Source organism: Triticum aestivum, chromosome 4A, assembly GCF_018294505.1.
Source record: "Triticum aestivum cultivar Chinese Spring chromosome 4A, IWGSC CS RefSeq v2.1, whole genome shotgun sequence".
NCBI classification, from domain to species: Eukaryota; Viridiplantae; Streptophyta; class Magnoliopsida; order Poales; family Poaceae; genus Triticum; species Triticum aestivum.
The window spans coordinates 487094231-487113061 of record NC_057803.1 but is presented as its reverse complement, the minus strand read 5'-3'; positions in this window follow the sequence as shown (position 1 = coordinate 487113061).

Here is an 18831-nt window from a genome sequence, read left to right as displayed (position 1 = left end):
TAGACCCTTCTTAAACACTGTTAATGCTACCATAGATTGCAAAAGAGATGTTGTTACTATCACTTTAGATGATACGACTCATGAACTCTAAATTTAGTAGACAACACCGTGAAGAAGAATTACCTAGTAAGATGAAATTATTGGTCTTGCTTCTATTGCCATACCTCCTAGTGATCCTTTAGAAAATTATTTGCTAGACCATGAAAATGATATGTTTATGAATGAAAGAAGGGAAATAGATGAAGTATTCTTTAAACAGGAACCTATTCTGAAAAACAATTTACCTAAAATTTTAGGGGATCCTCCTCAACCCAAGGGTGATCCTGTGTTTGAGCTTAAACCGTTACCTGATACTCTTAAATATGCTTATCTTGATGAGAAAAAGATATATCATGTTATTATTAGTGCTAACCTTTCAGAGCATGAGGAAGAGAGATTACTGAAAACTCTGAAGAAGCATCGTGCTGCTATTGGGTATACTCTTGATGATCTTAAGGGCATTAGTCCCACTCTATGTCAACATAAAATTAATTTGGAAGAAGATGCTAAACCAGTTCGTGATCATCAACGCCGGCTGAATCCTAAAATGAAAGAAGTGGTAAGAAAGGAAATACTAAAGCTCCTTGAGGCAGGTATAATCTATCCCGTTGCTGATAGTCAGTGGGTAAGTCATGTCCATTGTGTCCCTAAGAAGGGAGGTATTACTGTTGTTCCTAATGATAAAGATGAATTGATTCCTCAAAGAATTATTACAGGTTATAGGATGGTAATGGATTTCCGCAAATTAAATTAGGCTACTAAAAAGGATCATTACCCCTTACCTTTTATCGATCAAATGCTAGAAAGATTATTTAAACATACACATTTTTGCTTTCTAGATGGTTATTCTGGTTTCTCTCAAATACCTGTGTCAGCCAAAGATCAATCAAAGACTACTTTTACTTGCCCTTTTGGTACTTTTGCTTATAGACGTATGCCTTTTGGTCTATGTAATGCACCTGCTACCTTTTGAAGATGCATGATGGCTATATTCTCTGACTTTTGTGAAATATTTGTGAGGTTTTCATGGATGATTTCTCCGTCTATGGATCTTCTTTTGATGATTGATTGAGCAACCTTGATCGAGTTTTGCAGAGATGTGAAGAAACTAATCTTGTCTTGAATTGGGAAAAGTGCCATTTATGGTCAATGAAGGTATTGTCTTGGGGCACAAGGTTTCTGAAAGAGGTATTGAAGTTGATAAAGCCAAGGTTGATGCTATTGAAAAGATGCCATGTCCCAAGGACATCAAAGATATAAGAAGTTTCCTTGGTCATGCCGGATTTTATAGGAGGTTCATTAAGGACTTCTCAAAAATTTCTCGGCCTCTGACTAATTTATTACAAAAAGATATACCATTTGTTTTTGATGATGATTGTGTAGAAGCATTTGAAATACTTAAGAAAGCATTGATTTCTGCACCTATTGTTCAGCCACATGATTGAAATTTACCCTTTGAAATTATGTGTGTTGCTATTGATTATGCTGTAGGTGCTGTTCTAGGACAAAGAGTTGATAAGAAATTAAATGTTATTCAATATGCTAGTAAAACCCTAGACAATGCTGAAAGAAATTATGCTACCAATGAAAAAGAATTCTTAGTGGTTGTATTTGCTTGTGATAAGTTCAGACCTTATATTGTTGATTCCAAAGTAACTATTCACACTGATCACACTGCTATTAAATATCTTATGGAAAAGAAAGATGCTAAACCTAGACTTATTAGATGGGTTCTCTTGCTACAAGAATTTGATTTACATATTGTTGATAGAAAGGGAGCTGAGAACCCCGTTGTAGACAACTTGTCTAGGTTAGAAAATGTGCTTGATGACCCACTTCCTATTGATGATAGCTTTCCTGATGAGCAATTAAATGTCGTAAATGCTTCTCATACTGCTCCATGGTATGCTGATTATGCTAATTACATTGTTGCTAAGTTTATACCACCTAGTTTCACATACCAGCAAAAGAAAAAGTTCTTCTATGATTTGAGACATTACTTTTGGGATGACCCACTTCTTTATAAAGAAGGAGTAGATGGTGTTATTAGACGTTGTGTACCTGAGCATGAACAGGAACAGATCCTACGCAAGTGTCACTCCGAAGGTTATGGAGGACACCATGCTGGAGATAGAACTGCACATAAGGTATTGTAATCTGGTTTTTATTGGCCTACTCTCTTCAAGGATGCCCGTAAGTTTGTCTTATCTTGTGATGAATGTCAAAGAATTGGTAATATTAGTAGACGTCAAGAAATGCCTATGAACTATTCACTCGTTATTGAACCATTTGATGTTTGGGGCTTTGACTATATGGGACCTTTTCCTTCCTCTAATGGATATACACATATTTTAGTTGCTGTTGATTACGTTACTAAGTGGGTAGAAGCTATTCCAACTAGTAGTGCTGATCATAACACTTCTATTAAAATGCTTAAAGAAGTTATTTTTCCAAGATTCGGAGTCCCTAGATATTTAATGACTGACGGTGGTTCACATTTTATTCATGGTGCCTTTCGTAAAATGCTTGCTAAGTATGATGTTAACCATAGAATTGCATCCCCTTATCATCCTCAGTCTAGTAGTCAAGTAGAATTGAGTAATAGAGAACTCAAATTAATTTTGCAAAAGACTGTTAATAGATCTAGAAAAAAATGGTCCAAGAAACTTGATGATGCATTATGGGCCTATAGAACTGCATATAAAAATCCTATGGGTATGTCTCCGTATAAAATGGTTTATGGAAAATCATGTCACTTACCTCTCGAACTAGAACACAAGGCATATTGGGCTATTAAAGAACTCAATTATGATTTCAAACTTGCCAATGAGAAGAGGTTATTTGATATTAGCTCACTTGATGAATGGAGAACCCAAGCCTATGAAAATGCCAAGTTGTTTAAAGAAAAAGTTAAAAGATGGCATGACAAAAGAATACAAAAGCGTGAGTTTAATGTAGGTGATTATGTATTGCTATACAACTCTCGTTTAAGATTTTTTGCAGGAAAACTTCTCTCTAAATGGGAAGGCCCTTACGTTATCGAGGAGGTCTATCGTTCTGGTTCCATAAAAATCAACAACTTCGAAGGCACAAATCCGAAGGTGGTGAACGGTCAAAGAATCAAACATTATATCTCAGGTAATCCCATAAATGTTGAAACCAATGTTATTTAAACCGTAACCCCGTAGGAATACATAAGGGACACTTTCCGGAACATTTCAGACTCCGAAAAGGAATAGGTATGTGGCACGGTAAGTAAACCGACTCCAAAACAGTTTTTAAGGCAATATTTCTCCATTTTGGAATATTTAGAAAAATAGAAAAATAAGTAGCAGTCCGGGAAGGACACGAGAGCTCCACGAGGGTGGATGGTGCGCCCTACCCCCTGGGCGCGCCCCCTACCTCGTGGGCACCTCGTGTGCTCTCCGGACTCCGTTTTCGTACACAACACATATTTTAGTCGGTAAAAATTCATTATATAATCTCCCGGAGGTTTTGACTCCCGTATCATGCAATTATCCTCTGTTTTGTGTTTCGAGCTGTTGCTGCTGCAGATTAGAGCAAGATGTCTTCGCAAGAGTCAGTCGGGGAGAGTCGGGTGTCTCACCCGGCACCGAGATCAACGCCAAACAACAATGTTGACCTCTTTGGGCCAGCATCGGAGGAAGAGATGGAGGCGGAATTGAAGAGAATAGATGCCATGGAAGAGGATCAAGAAGTCACTTCCCGCTTCCGAGCTGGATTCACAATGGGAGAACTGCAGAGCTCGGCTATTCCAAACTCGGTTATCCCTTCCAATGTTAGATTTCTTTCTTAAAAAAGAGTGTCACTGGTTCTCCCGCAGCTATACAACACCCTTGGGTGCAGGGAGCTTTGGCCGTTACAGGAAAACTCCGAAAGGAAATAATGGACCTCAAGCAGCAAGTTAATAAGCTAGAGGAGGAGAATCGTATCCTGAGGGGCATCATCGCCAAGAATATCACATCACCACCCCCGAAAAGATAGACATAACCACATGGGTATGGGCACTTCACTTGGCAACTGCCAAGCTTGGGGGAGTGCCCCAGTATTGTATCACCATCACTTTTATCTTTATCGTTTTCCTTAGTTCGATCCTTTTGGTAATATCTTGATCTAGTAGAATAAAAGTTCTTAGTATGATCTAGTTGTGAGTTTTGCTTTATTATCCTTCTATGTAATCGAGTCCGTGAGCTATATAATAAAGATTAGTGTTGAGTCTAGGGCTTGATTCTTTTGCCATTATCTTAAATGAATAAAAGAAAAGGAGAAAGAAATAAAAAGAAACAAAGAGATCATATGGATCTCATGGAGAGTAATGAGCTCACATAGAAAAAGTATGATGAATAAAAGTTGTTGAGGATTGACAAACATAGTTTTGGTCATCGTTGCAATTAATAGGAAGTAATAAAGAAAGAGAGGTCTTCACATATAGATATACTATCTTGGACATCTTTTATGATTGTGAGCACTCATTAAAATATGACATGCTAAAGAGTTGATGTTGGACAAGGAAGACAACGTAATGGGTTATGTTTTCTTACATCTGAGAGAAAATTATATTGTCTTGGATCCTCCAACATGGTTGAGCTTGCCTTTCCCTCTCATGCTACCCAAATTCATCGCACCAAGTAGAGATACTACTTGTGCTTCTAAATACCCTTAAACCAGTTTTGCCATGAGAGTCCACTATACCTACCTATGGATTGAGTAAGATCCTCTAAGTAAGTTGTCATTGGTGCAAGCAATAAAAATTTCTCTCTAAATATGTATGACTTATTAGTGTGGGAGAAATAAGCTTTATACGATCGTGTGATATGGAAGAAATAAAAGCGACAGACTGCATAACTAAGGTCCATATCACAAGTAGCAATATAAAGTCTCAACCTGAATAGCCTTGTTCACCAAGGTGGCAAAGTCGGCAAAGTCATGAGCGAGCAGTGGCAGCTTAATATCAGGGTGAAGTCCATCACGGAACTTTTCTTGCCTACGAGCATCAGTTGCAATGTCTTCTTCAGCATAACGAGACAAGTCCAGAAATTCCCGCTGATAAGCATCTACAGTATTGTTGCCTTGGGTGAGGTTGCAGAAATCTCACTTCTTCCTGTCCATGATTCCCTGAGGAATGAAGCGGGCACGGAAGGCATCTTGGAAATCTGGCCAAGTGATGACCATTCCAGTAGGCAGGGTACGCCTGTGGCTGTCCCACCATTGAGCAGCAGGACCCTTCAGAAATAAAGATGCGAATGTGACATAACTAGCAGGGGCCACACTAGCAGACTCCATTTCATACATGATGTCGCGGAGCCATTGATCAGCATCAAGGGGTTGAGTTGAGCTGCGGTAAATAGTTGGGTTGAGACGCATGAAGTCCTGCAGAGTTACTGGGGTTGGCTGTTGATTCATGTTCGGACGAGGAAACTGAGCCATCATTCCTTCCATGAACTGGCGGTTCATCTCAAATTGTTGCATCATTCCAGCAAAGAATTCGGGCAGTGGTGGATCGTTAGCACCACGGCCACGACCAGCGGGTCTAACCATCCTACTAACAAGTAACAAGGGGTAGTTCAGCATTGAGCATTTGTAAAAACAAGGATCATTCATGATGAAACATGCATAATGAAAGAGGTATGATGGATACCACTTCATTGTCATCATGACAGCGTGTGTACTATCCAGAATACTATTCTAAGGAAAAAACTATGGCTTATCCAGCTTTGGGGTGAATGTGGTCACGGGATCCTAATGTTAGAGTTAGTAAAAACATTTTAAGCCGAATAGCAGAGAGATCAGAGTCCCAGAGTAAGGATCGAGGAGTAAAAGATCCTAATACCACCCATATGGCGACGTGGGCCCGTAAGACACACAGCCAATGTTAGTAAAAGTTTTTCAGTGACTAGACTCAACTTCGGCCAAGGAGTTGGAAAGGGGGCTACCTACAGGCAGTCGGCTCTGGTACCAACTTGTGATGCCCTCGATTCAATCGTACACTAATCATACATGCAAATGTGTACGATCAGGATCAAGGACTCATGAGAAGATATCACAACACAACTCTAGACACAAATTAAAATAATACAAGCTTTATATTACAAGCCAGGGGCCTCGAGGGCTCGAATACATAAGCTCGAATACACAAGAGTCAGTGGAAGCAACATTATCTGAGTACAGACATAGGTTAGACAAGTTTTGCCTTAGGAAGGCTAGCACAAAAGCAACATTGATCGAAAAGGCAAGGCCTCCTACCTGGGAGCCTCCTAACTACTCCAAGTCGTCAGCGGTCTTCACGTAGTAGTAGGCATCCTCTGGGTAGTAGTAGTCATCAGTGGCGTCGTCTAGCTCCTGGGGTCCATCATCTAGTCGCAACAATCGGGTATGGGAGACAAAGAGGTAGCAAAGCAACCGTGAGTACTCATCCAAAGTACTCGCAAGACTTACATCAGATCTAAACTAAGTATGCATCTGTATCAAAGGAAAAGGGCTGTATCTGTGGACTAAACTACAGAATGCCAGAAGAGAAGTGGAAAGCCTAGCCTATCGAAGACTAGCATCTTCTGGAAACCACCATCTTGCAGCAATAGGAGGGAGTAGAGTAGCATAAAGTAAAGTAGCAGTAGTGTTATCAACCTCGACCAGAGATCCTTTCTCGACTCCCAGCAAGAAAGCAATCCCAGAGCCATACTATCAATATCTCATATCCATTTCTCATCACAAGTATCCAGTTCTAGTTGTATTGATCGGGATACAACTCCAAGTGTCTGTTACCTTAAGACAGGCTATCGATAGATGTTTTCTTCCCTGCAGGGGTGCACCAACTTACCCACCACGCTCGATTAACTCCGACCGGACACACTTTCCTGGGTCATGCCCGACCTCGGCCAAACAATACGCCGCAACCCGACCTAGGCTTAATAGAGAGGTCAGCATGCCGAACTAAACCTATGCCCCCAGGGGTCATGGGCCATCGCCCTGGGAACTCCTGCACGTTGCGTGGGCGGCCGATGAGTAGACCTAGCTACCCCCTTCAAAAAGGCAGGTACTTACCAGTCCAACCCGGCGCGTGCCGCTCAGTCGCTGACGTCTATTAAGCTTCGGCTGATGTATACGATGTAGAACGCCCATACAATGCCCACGTGATGGTTAGTGCTATCAGGCCAGAGGCCCCTCGGATCAAATATCCAAATCGTAGTGGATTAGGAGCACGCGGTAACGAGCAGAGACTCACGATCGATGTGACCCCGTCGCCCCGTCTCGAGTACTTGCGGCAAGGGCTAAGAATGCCCGGCCACGCCTCGTAAGTATCTCACAGGCACCTTCCAGGTCAACCCAACTCCACATCACTCGCTATTAAGCTCGCGCGGGTACCTCTCTGGGCCGACCCGTCTTTAGTAACATGGCTCAGTGCAAAGTCACAGTAACCATAGTAATTGTGCGTCTAACACCAAGTGGGAAAACCCGAGGAATCACCCCCGGTAAATTCCACTCGATGTTATCATCAAGGTGAACGTAAGAGGATCCACCCTCAAGGTTCACATTTGATGAGTTGCACGACGGAGCCGTAACAGAAGTGGTTAAGGAGGAAATCACCCTCGATGACCTCGACCGTATAGCTACACTACAAAGATCTCATCAGGAGTGATGTAAGAGGTTCCACCCTCGGCACTCGATAGTAACGCTGCAGAGTCGTACAACTAGGGGGGTGATGTGCGGTTTCGGGGCCTAGACATCGATCACGTTGATCGAGTAATCGAACATAAAGCGAGGCAACTGGGACAAGGTGGGGGTCACTGATGGATCACTAATGAACCTATACTAAGCAGTTTAGGTCAAGCAGGTAAGGTATGAAAGCAGGTAACAACAACAGGCTATGCATCAGAGTAGGATCATACGGAAAGCAGTAGCAGTTCTAATGCAAGCATGAGAGGGAAAGAAATGGGTGATATCGGAATGCTCGAGGGGGGTTCGGTTGCCTGGTTGCTCTGGCAAGGAGGGGTCGTCGTCGATGTAGTCTATCACAGGGGCATCAGCATCGGTCTCAAGGTCTACCAGAGAGAAGAGGGGGAAGAAACAGTAAATATAAAGCAAACATAGCATCAAAAAGCATAACATGACGATACGTAGCGCGAGGGTCGACCTAAATCAGTACTACACGTTGCAGACGGAGGGAATAAACATTCGAGGATGATTTCCCGGTGGGAGACGGATTCCGGACAGAGGAAAAGAGGGGGAAAGTTCCATGTTCAACATGCTAGGGGCATGTGACAGATGAACGGACTGCGTATTCAGATTGGTTGGATTTTTTGAGCAACTTTCATGTAGAAAACATTTTCATCCGAGTTACGGTTTAATTTCTATGAATTCCAAAAGATTTCCCTATTTTCTGGATTTATATATTTACAGAAAATGATATATGACGTCAGCATGATGTCACAGTGACATTAGCATGTCAACAGATGGCTGACCAGGTCAAACCTGACATGTGGGTCCAGGGACCCACATGTCAGCCTCTGTGGGTTAACAGTGGATTAATTATTCACACATGATTAATTAGGGGTGTGGGCCCCATGTGTGAGTGAGCATTCTATTTAGCAGATTAGTTTAAAAACTTAATTATCTTAATTAAGCGCGAGGGCCCACAAGTCAGTGGCAGGGGGGTGAACAGTGCCCGCATTGACCGTAGTCAACGCGGTCAACTGAGGCGCTGGGGCCCACGGTCAGCCTCATCGGGGTGGGCCCCACAGTTGCTGTCGGGGAACGTAGTAATTTCAAAAAAATTCCTACGCACATGCAAGATCATGGTGATGCATAACAACGAGAGGGGAGAGTGTTGTCCACGTACCCTCATAGACCGAAAGCAGAAGCGTTAGCACAACGCGGTTGATGTAGTCGTACGTCCTCACGATCCGACCGATCAAGTACTGAACGTACGGCACCTCCGAGTTCAGCACACGTTCAGCCCGATGACATCCCTCGAACTCCGATCCAGCTGAGTGTTGAGGGAGAGTTTCATCTGCACGACGGCGTGGTGACGATGATGATGATCTACCGACGCAGGGCTTCGCCTAAGCACCGCTACAGTATTATCGAGGTGGACTATGGTGGAGGGGGGCACCGCACACGGTTAAAAGATCAAATGATCAATTGTTGTGTCTATGGGGTGCCCCCTGCCCCTGTATATAAAGGAGCAAGGGGAGGAGGCGGCCGGCCAGGGAGAGGCGCGCCAAGGGGGAGTCCTACTCCCACTAGGAGTAGGATTCCTCCTATTCCTAGTAGGAGTAGGAGAGGGGGAAGGAAAGGGAGAGGGGGAGAAGGAAAGAGGGAGCCGACCCACTTTGCCCTAAACCAATTCGGTTTGGCCCTTGGGGGGCGCGCCCCACACTCCCCTTGCTGCCCTCTATTTCCACTAAGGCCCATGTAGGCCCATTAAGCCCCCGGGGGGTTCCTGTAACCTCCCGGTACTCCAGTAAAATCCCGATTTCACCCGAAACACTTCCGATATCCAAACATAGGCTTCCAATATATCAATCTTCATGTCTCGACCATTTCGAGACTCCTCGTCATGTCCGGGATCACATCCGGGACTCCAAACTACCTTCGGTACATCAAAACATATAAACTCATAATATAACTGTCATCGAAATGTTAAGCGTGCGGACCCTGCGGGTTCGAGAACTATGTAGACATGACCGAGACACGTCTCCGGTCAATAACCAATAGTGGAACCTGTATGTTCATATTGGCTCCCACATATTCTACGAAGATCTTTATCGGTCAAACTGCATAACAACATACAGTGTTCCCTTTGTCATCGGTATGTTACTTGCCCGAGATTCGATCATCGGTATCTCAATGCCTAGTTCAATCTCGTTACCGGCAAGTCTCTTTACTCGTTCTGTAATACATCATCCCGCAACTAACTCATTAGTTGCAATGCTTGCAAGGCTTAAGTGATGTGCATTATCGAGAGGGCCCGGAGATACCTCTCCGACAATCGGAGTGACAAATCCTTATGTCAAAATACGCCAACCCAACAAGTACCTTCAGAGACACCTGTAGAGAACCTTTAGAATCACCCAGTTACGTTGTGATGTTTGGTGGCACACAAAGTGTTCCTCCGGTAAACGGGAGTTGCATAATCTCATAGTCATAGGAACATGTATAAGTCATGAAGAAAGCAATAGCAACAAACTAAACGATCAAGTGCTAAGCTAACGGAATGGGTCAAGTCAATCACATCATTCTCCTCATGATGTGATCCCGTTAATAAAATGACAACTCATGTCTATGGTTAGGAAACATAACCATCTTTGATCAATGAGCTAGTCAAGTAGAGGCATACTAGTGACACTCTGTTTGTCTATGTATTTACACATGTATTATGTTTCCGGTTAATACAATTCTAGCATGAATAATAAACATTTATCATGATATAAGGAAATAAATAATAACTTTATTATTGCCTCTAGGGCATATTTCCTTCAGTCTCCCACTTGCACTAGAGTCAATAATCTAGTTCACATCGCCATGTGATTTAATACCAATAGTTCACATCACCATGTGATTAACACCCATAGTTCACATCGACATGTGACCAACACCCAAAGGGTTTACTAGAGTCAATAATCTAGTTCACATCGCTATGTGATTAACACCCAAAGAGTACTAAGGTGTGATCATGTTTTGCTTGTGAGAGAAGTTTAGTCAACGGGTCTGCCACATTCAGATCCGTAAGTATTTTGCAAATTTCTATGTCAACAATGCTCTGCACGGAGCTACTCTAGCTAATTGCTTCCACTTTCGATATGTATCCAGATTGAGATTTAGAGTCATCTGGATCAGTGTCAAAATTTGCATTGATGTAACCCTTTACGACGAACCTTTTTGTCACCTCCATAATCGAAAAACATATCCTTATTCCACTAAGGATAATTTTGACCGCTGTCCAGTGATCTACTCCTAGATCACTATTGTACCCCTTGCCAAAAACAGTGTAGGGTATACAATAGATCTAGTACACAGCATGGCATATTTTATAGAACCTATGGCCAAGGCATAGGGAATGACTCCCATTCTCTTTCTATCTTCTGTCGTGGTCGGGCTTTGAGTCTTACTCAGTTTCACACCTTGTAACACAGGCAAGAACTCTTTCTTTGACTGTTCCATTTTAAACTACTTCAAAATCTTGTCAAGGTATGTACTCATTGAAAAACTTATCAAGCGTCTTGATCTATCTCTATAGATCTTGATGCTCAATATGTAAGCAGCTTCACCGAGGTCTTGCTTTGAAAAACTCCTTTCAAACACTCCTTTATGCTTTGCAGAATAATTCTACATTATCTCTGATCAATATGTCATTCACATATACTTATCAGAAATGCTGTAGTGCTCCCACTCACTTTCTTGTAAATACATGCTTCACCGCAAGTCTGTATAAAACTGTATGCTTTGATCAACTTATCAAAGCGTATATTCCAACTCCGAGATGCTTGCACCAGTCCATAGATGGATCGCCGGAGCTTGCCTATTTTGTTAGCACCTTTAGGATTGACAAAACTTTCTTGTTGCACCATATACAACTCTTCTTTAATAAATCCATTAAGGAATGTAGTTTTTGTTTATCCATTTGCCAGATTTCATAAAATGTGGCAATTGCTAACATGATTCGGACAGACTTAAGCATAGATACGAGTGAGAAACTCTCATTGTAGTCAACACCTTGAACTTGTCGAAAACCTTTTGCGACAATTCTAGCTTTGTAGACAGTAACACTACTATCAGCGTCCATCTTCCTCTTGAAGATCCATTTAATCTCAATGGCTTGCCGATCTTTGGGCAAGTCAATCAAAGTCCATACTTTGTTCTTATACATGGATCTCATCTCAGATTTCATGGCCTCAAGCCATTTCATGAAATATGGACTCATCATCGCTTCCTCATAGTTCGTAGGTTCGTCATGGTCAAGTAACATGATCTCCAGAACAGGATTACCGTACCACTCTGGTGCAGATCTCACTCTGGTTTACCTACGAGGTTCGGTGGTAACTTGATCTGAAGTTACATGATCATCATCATTAGCTTCCTCACTAATTGGTGTAGTAGTCACAGGAACAGATTTCTGTGATGAACTACTTTCCAATAAGGGAGCAGGTACAGTTACCTCATCAAGTTCTACTTTCCTCCCACTCACTTCTTTCGAGAGAAACTCCTTCTCTAGAAAGGATCCATTCTCGGCAATGAATAACTTGCCTTCGGATCTATGATAGAAGGTGTACCCAACATTTTCTTTTGGGTATCCTATGAAGACGCACTTCTTCGATTTGGGTTTGAGCTTATCAGGTTGAAACTTTTTCACATAAGCATTGCAACCTCAAACTTTAAGAAATGACATCTTAGGTTTCTTGCCAAACCATAGTTCATACGGTGTCATCTCAACAGATTTAGACGATGCCCTATTTAACGTGAATGTAGCTGTCTCTAATGCATAACCCCAAAATGATAGTGGTAAATCGGTAAGAGACATCATAGATCGCACCATATCTAATAAAGTACGGTTACGACGTTCGGACACACCATTACACCGTGGTGTTCCAACCGACGTGAGTAGTGAAACTATTTCACATTGTTTTAACTGAAGGCCAAACTCGTAACTCAAATATTTTACTTCTGCGATCATATCGTAGAAACTTTTATTCTTGTTATGATGATTCTCCACTTCACTCTGAAATTCTTTAAACTTTTCAAATGTTTCAGACTTGTGTTTCATCAAGTAGATATACTCATATCTGCTCAAATCATCTGTGAAGATCAGAAAATAATGATACCTGCCGCGAGCCTCAACATTCATCGGACCACATACATCAGTATGTATGATTTCCAACAAATCTGTTGCTCACTCCATTGTTCCGGAGAACAAAGTCTTAGTCATTGAAAGGATCGATATGGTTGACTAGAGGGGGGTGAATAGGCAACTAACAATTTTTAGCTTTTCTTTAACAATTTAAACTTTGCATCAAAGTAGGTTGTCTAGATATGCAACTAGGTGAGCAACCTATATGATGCAACAAAGATAGGAACACAAGCAAGCAAGAGATATATCACAAATAAGCTTGCTCAAGTAAAGGCACGAGATAACCAAGAGTGGAGCCGGTGGAGATGAGGATGTGTTACCGAAGTTCCTTCCCTTTGAGGGGAAGTACATCTCCGTTGGAGCGGTGTGGAGGCACAATGCTCCCCAAGAAGCCACTAGGGCCACCGTATCTCCTCACGCCCTCACACAATGCGAGATGCCGTGATTCCACTATTGGTGCCCTTGGAGGCCGCGACCAAACCTTTACAAATAAGGTTGGGGCAATCTCCACAACTCAATTGGAGGCTCCCAACGACACCATGAAGCTTCACCACAATGGACTATGGCTCAGTGGTGACCTCAACCGTCTAGGGTGCTCAAACACCCAAGAGTAAAAAGATCCGCGAGGGATTAGTGGGGGGGAATCAAATTTCTCTTGGTGGAAGTTTAGATTGGGGCCTTCTCAACCACTCCCGAGCAAATCAACAAGTTTGATTGGCTAGGGAGTGAGATCGGGCGAAAATGGAGCTTAGAGCAACAATGGAGCTTAGGGTTGGAAGAGGTAGTCAACTCGAGGAAGAAGACACACCTTTTATAGCTTAGGACAAAGATCCAACCGTTATCCACCTACCAGCCCGCGACCAGCGGTACTACCGCCCCAGACCAGCGGTACTACCGCAGGTCCACGTGGTACTTCCGCTTGCTGACAAGCGGTACTGCCGCAAGGCCACACAGTACTACTGTGCAGGCCCGTGGTACTACCGCAGCACTAGCAGCAGCTAGGGCAGACCTGTAGCACAAGAGCTGAGGGCGGTACTGCCGCGGGCGCGGTACTACCGCTCCCCCTTGCAGTACTACCGCAAGGCAGGAAAACCCCTAACCTGGGAAGAGCGCGGATAAAGGTACATCCGTTCCTACTTCCGCTGGTAAACGGAAGAAGCAAAAACCCGACATAGTACTACTGCAGAGGAGCGGTAGTACCACCTGGCAGCTGATCCAGGCCGCGCACGGTACTACCGCGCAAGGAATGCAGTACTACCGCAGTGGCGCGGATGTAAAAAATTACATCCGCCCCAACTACCATGAAGGAGCAGTACTTGGCCTGGGGGCCATGGTACTGCGGCTCCACAGGAGCGGTACTACTGTGGGCACCAGCGGTACTACCGCGGGTGCCTGCGGTACTACCGCTCAACAATGAGCAGTACTACCGCAAGCCCACCAACAGCAGTCAGGACAACGGAAAAGCGGATCAACGGAGGATGCTCCAAAGTGCAGGGGAAAGGAGGGGACAAGGAAGAAAACGTGTACGTGATGATTCCACCCAAACCTTTCCGACATGGACCCCCTCTTAATAGTACGGCTTTCCTACGACTCAAATCCACCAAAAAGAAACGTAGAAAAGACGTCGTATTCAACAGTCTTCAAGGGGCACCAAACCGTCTTGTGCCTAGCGATGAAACGTCTGGGATACTCAAGGCACACCATTAGTCCGCAAACACATTGTCATCAATCACCAAAACACCTTAGGGATAAATATGTCCTTACAATCTCCCCTTTTTTGGTGGCTTGATGACAATACGGGATTTGCACAAGGGAAATAATATTAAGGAAATGCAAACCCCTCCTCTCTAGAATATAGATGGGCTCCCCCTAGATGTGTGCCAACTAGATGGGTGCTTTGGACTGCATGGCACACATACTAGGATCAAAGCTCCCCCTATATTATAGAGACAAGGCATATCTTGCAATAGTAAGGTTAACACTAGACAAGATAGCACCAACATAAGTTAACTAAGATAGAATAGAGTGCATATGTCTTACACCATATGAAGGATAAGTCTCAAAGGCACAAACCAAACAAAGGCAAACGAGGTCCAAACGACAAAGCAAACACACCGAACACGACACACGACACGCAAACACACAAATCCCTACACTCTCTCCCCCTTTGGCATCGAGACGCCAAAAAGGCAAAGAGGACACCTACACACAAGGGGTGGCTCAGGCAGAGAAATCATCCCACTCCTCCTCGTGCTCCTCGTTAGACTCGGTGGCGGGGATGGTTTCCTCGATGTCCTCCTCAGAGCTAGTCCACTTGTAACCTTGCTTCGCCATCCTTGTAGCCTCTGGCGTGATGGCATCCTCAGAATCGCCAACGACATCCTCTCCAAAGAGCCTCATGACCTTCTTGCCGCGGCGGCGACTCTCCTTAGATGCCACATGAGTCATGTACTGCCTCTTTGCCTGCATGCAGAAGAGAGTCTTCGTCTTGTCCTTCAACTTCTTGGCCCACGACGGCTCAGAGGAAGGTGGGGAAGGCCTAGCAGCACGGTCCTCAGCAGCTTCCTCTGCACCAGCCTCCTCACCAACAACCCTCCTAACAGCAGACGCCTCAGCACGAGTAGTAGTGTTGGCCCAGTTGGGCTTGACGCGGAGACTGATGGACTCATGCCAAATCCAGTCTGGAGCAAGGAACTCCTCACCAGGGTACATCTTCTCCCAAGTCGTGGAGATCAATAGAAACAGGTATGGTCCATAGATAGGTACCTTCCGGGTGAACACCGCAAACCGAAGCTCACACCACATGATGTGTGAGACATCAAGTGGCTGAGTCTAAGACGAACGTGCCTCCGCGCACAGGAGCATCATGTCCACCAGATAGGAATGAACCTTGTCCTTGTCGCCAATGCAAGGGAACATAGTGTTGGGGAAGATGCGATGCATGATATCCAGGAAAGAGTTTAGCACCCAAGTCGACTTGCCACTGGGAAGCACCTTCTCAACATAGTACGGCTGGAGCAAGTTCTTGTTAGCAGACTCAAAATTGGCGTGGGGGCGAACACCAACGGGTGTGTGAAGCCTATCATTAGGAACGTGGAGCAAACCCATGAACTCCTTCCATGTAGCAGACAGCTGACGGCCGTTGGTCATCCAGGTCATCCTCCGCCCATCCCCGGGGTGAAAGTAAACCGAGGCAAAGAACTGACAGATAAGCTCAGGGTCATAGTCAAGGTGGAAGGAGATCACATGCTCCATAGCGAACTGCTCCACCAAGTCCAGAGCTTCTCCAAAATAGTCACGAAACTTGTCCTTCCTCATGTGATTCATGTCTATCCACTTGACGTCCACGAAGGTATTCCGCTTGTTCTTGATCACATCTAGATAAATGAGAGCCTGCTGCTTGGTCCAAAACAACTCGGTGCCTCTGAAGATAGCACGAGGATTCACACAAGGGTTGATCTTCCGGCGTTCGACGTACTCATTGAGGGGAATCTCGTCCATGCCCTTAGCAGGTTCCTTTTGCTTGTTGGCAGTGGTCTTGACATTGCGCTTGGGGGCACTGGAGCCCTCTGGTGCTTCATCTTGAGGATTGCGCAGTCGCTTGGAGCCAGTGTCACGACTGGGATTGGAACGACGAGAGCCACCACCTAAGACACAAGAGGAAGCACACACAAAGAGCGAGAAGAATCAATGCAAAGACCACGACAAAGCAAGGGAAACAAGTAGAAATCATACGGGATAAATGCCACAAGGACGATGAGACAACAACGGTAGTGCTGCCTAGTCATGCGGTACTAAAATTTTAGTACTGCTCCGAGTCACGGTAGTACCGTGTCCTCACGCGGTACTACCGTGGCTTGGAGCGGTAGTAAGACCTTAGTGCCGCAGCATGTGCGGTAGTACCGCACCGGACGAGCGGTAGTACCGCATCAGAGGCACGGTAGTACCGCACCGTGTCAGATCCGAGTCTACTTTTGAATCTGAGAAGACGCGCGAAACCATGGCGGAACTACGGTTGATCACATCTACCACGGGACAATATATCAAGTAAAACGTCTACGCAACACTACTCTCCTACAACCTTCTCTTGCAAAGATTTGGCCTAAAATCTCAAGAACACAAGCATCTCCCCAAGAACCTAGAGACAAGAGAACCAACAAGAAAGAGAGGGATTTGGGGAAAAACCTTGGTCCATGGCAAGAGGAAGTGGTGGGGAACGATCCCACCGGTCGGAATCCAAAGAGAGGAGCCGGAGACGGAGATCCGGCGTGGGACTTCGGCCCCATTCTTGAGCGAGAGAGAGAGAGACAAAGTGGGGGAAACTAACAAATGGGTATGGGGAAGTTAGAAACCCCCCGTTCCTGTTCTTATCCCCACGCGCCTCCGACAGAGCAGTAGTACCACGTGTCATCGCGGTAGTACCGCTTGGGCGGAACGGCCGCACCAAAGCGGTAGTACCACTCCCCCAAGCGGTAGTACCGCGCTGGGCCGGTAGTACCGTACACCCCATGCACAGTAGTACCGTGGAAAGCCGCGGTAGTACCGTGAGCTCAAGAAGAAGCACATTTCCAACACAAGAGAAAGAGTGATCTTCGCACGGAAACTTCAAACAAACACCACACCACCCAACAAGCTCAAACACGAGGAGAAGAAGGGGCAAAACGACAGCAAGAGACAACCACGAGACACAACCTCTCCAACGAGAGGGCGGTGGCCGGAGCCACCTATGTTTGAGTCAATTGGTATGGCACCACGAAGAATATCCTTGGTCCATGACCAAAACTCATATTTGAAGCACAAGTACCATCAAACATGGCTAGTGTGAAAGACTTGATCAATTTATGCATAATGGGGGGAGGGAGAGTTCATTGAGAGAAGAGAGAAGTGCATATTTCAACCCTGAACTCTTTCCCTAGTCTAGTTTACAACCCTGAACTTTAATACCGTCTAAATTACAACCCCCAAGTCTCAAAACCGGCCAGGATTCAACCCTCCCCACCCTGTTGACCGGTTTTGACCTGGGGGACCAGTTTTGACTAGTCAACGAGTCCAATCAGCATGCCATGTCAGATTTTTTTTTCAAAATTTCAAGAAAAAGTAAATAAAAATCTATAATATTAGGGAAAAATATAAAAAGGCAAAATTCCGAAAAAAGCTAGGGCAAATAAAAAATGATTTTTTTTTCTGGAATTTGAGTTTCTGGATTTTTTTTGGAAATTCGTTTTTTTTATTTTCCGTGTTTTTCAGACATTGGATTTCTTATCTCTTTTCCTGGTTTTTCTTCAATTTTACAGGTTTTTTCCTTGGAAATTTTGCATTTTTTTTGCTGATGTGGCATGCTGACTGGACCTGTTGACTGGTCAAAACCGTTCAACCAGGTCAAAACCGGTCAACAGAGAGGGGAGGGTTGAATCCTGACCGGTTTTGAGAGTTGGGGGTTGTAATTTAGATGGTATTATAGTTCGGGTTTGTAAATTAGACTAGGGAAAAAGTTGAGGGTTGAAATATGCACTTCTCTCTTGAGAGAACAACACTCCCCCTATGTCCATGCCTACATCTAAACAAGACAACAAGTTGAGTATGGTGGGGTGTGAAAGGGTTCAAGCAACATTGCTCGAATCAATGATATTTAGCTCATGCCTTAACTCGCGAAATCTTGCTTCATCCAACGGCTTCGTGAAAATATCTGCAAGGTTATCATGAGTGTTGACGTAGTTGAGCTCGATCTCCCCTCGCCTAATGTGATCCCGGATGAAGTGATACCGAATCTCAATATGCTTCGTCTTGAAGTGTTGCACCGGGTTGAGAGAAATCTTGATGGCACTTTCATTGTCACACCAAAGAGGCACTTTGTCACAAATGACACCGTAATCCTTGAAAGTTTGCCTCATCCATAAGAGTTGTGCACAACAACTACCGGCCGCTAC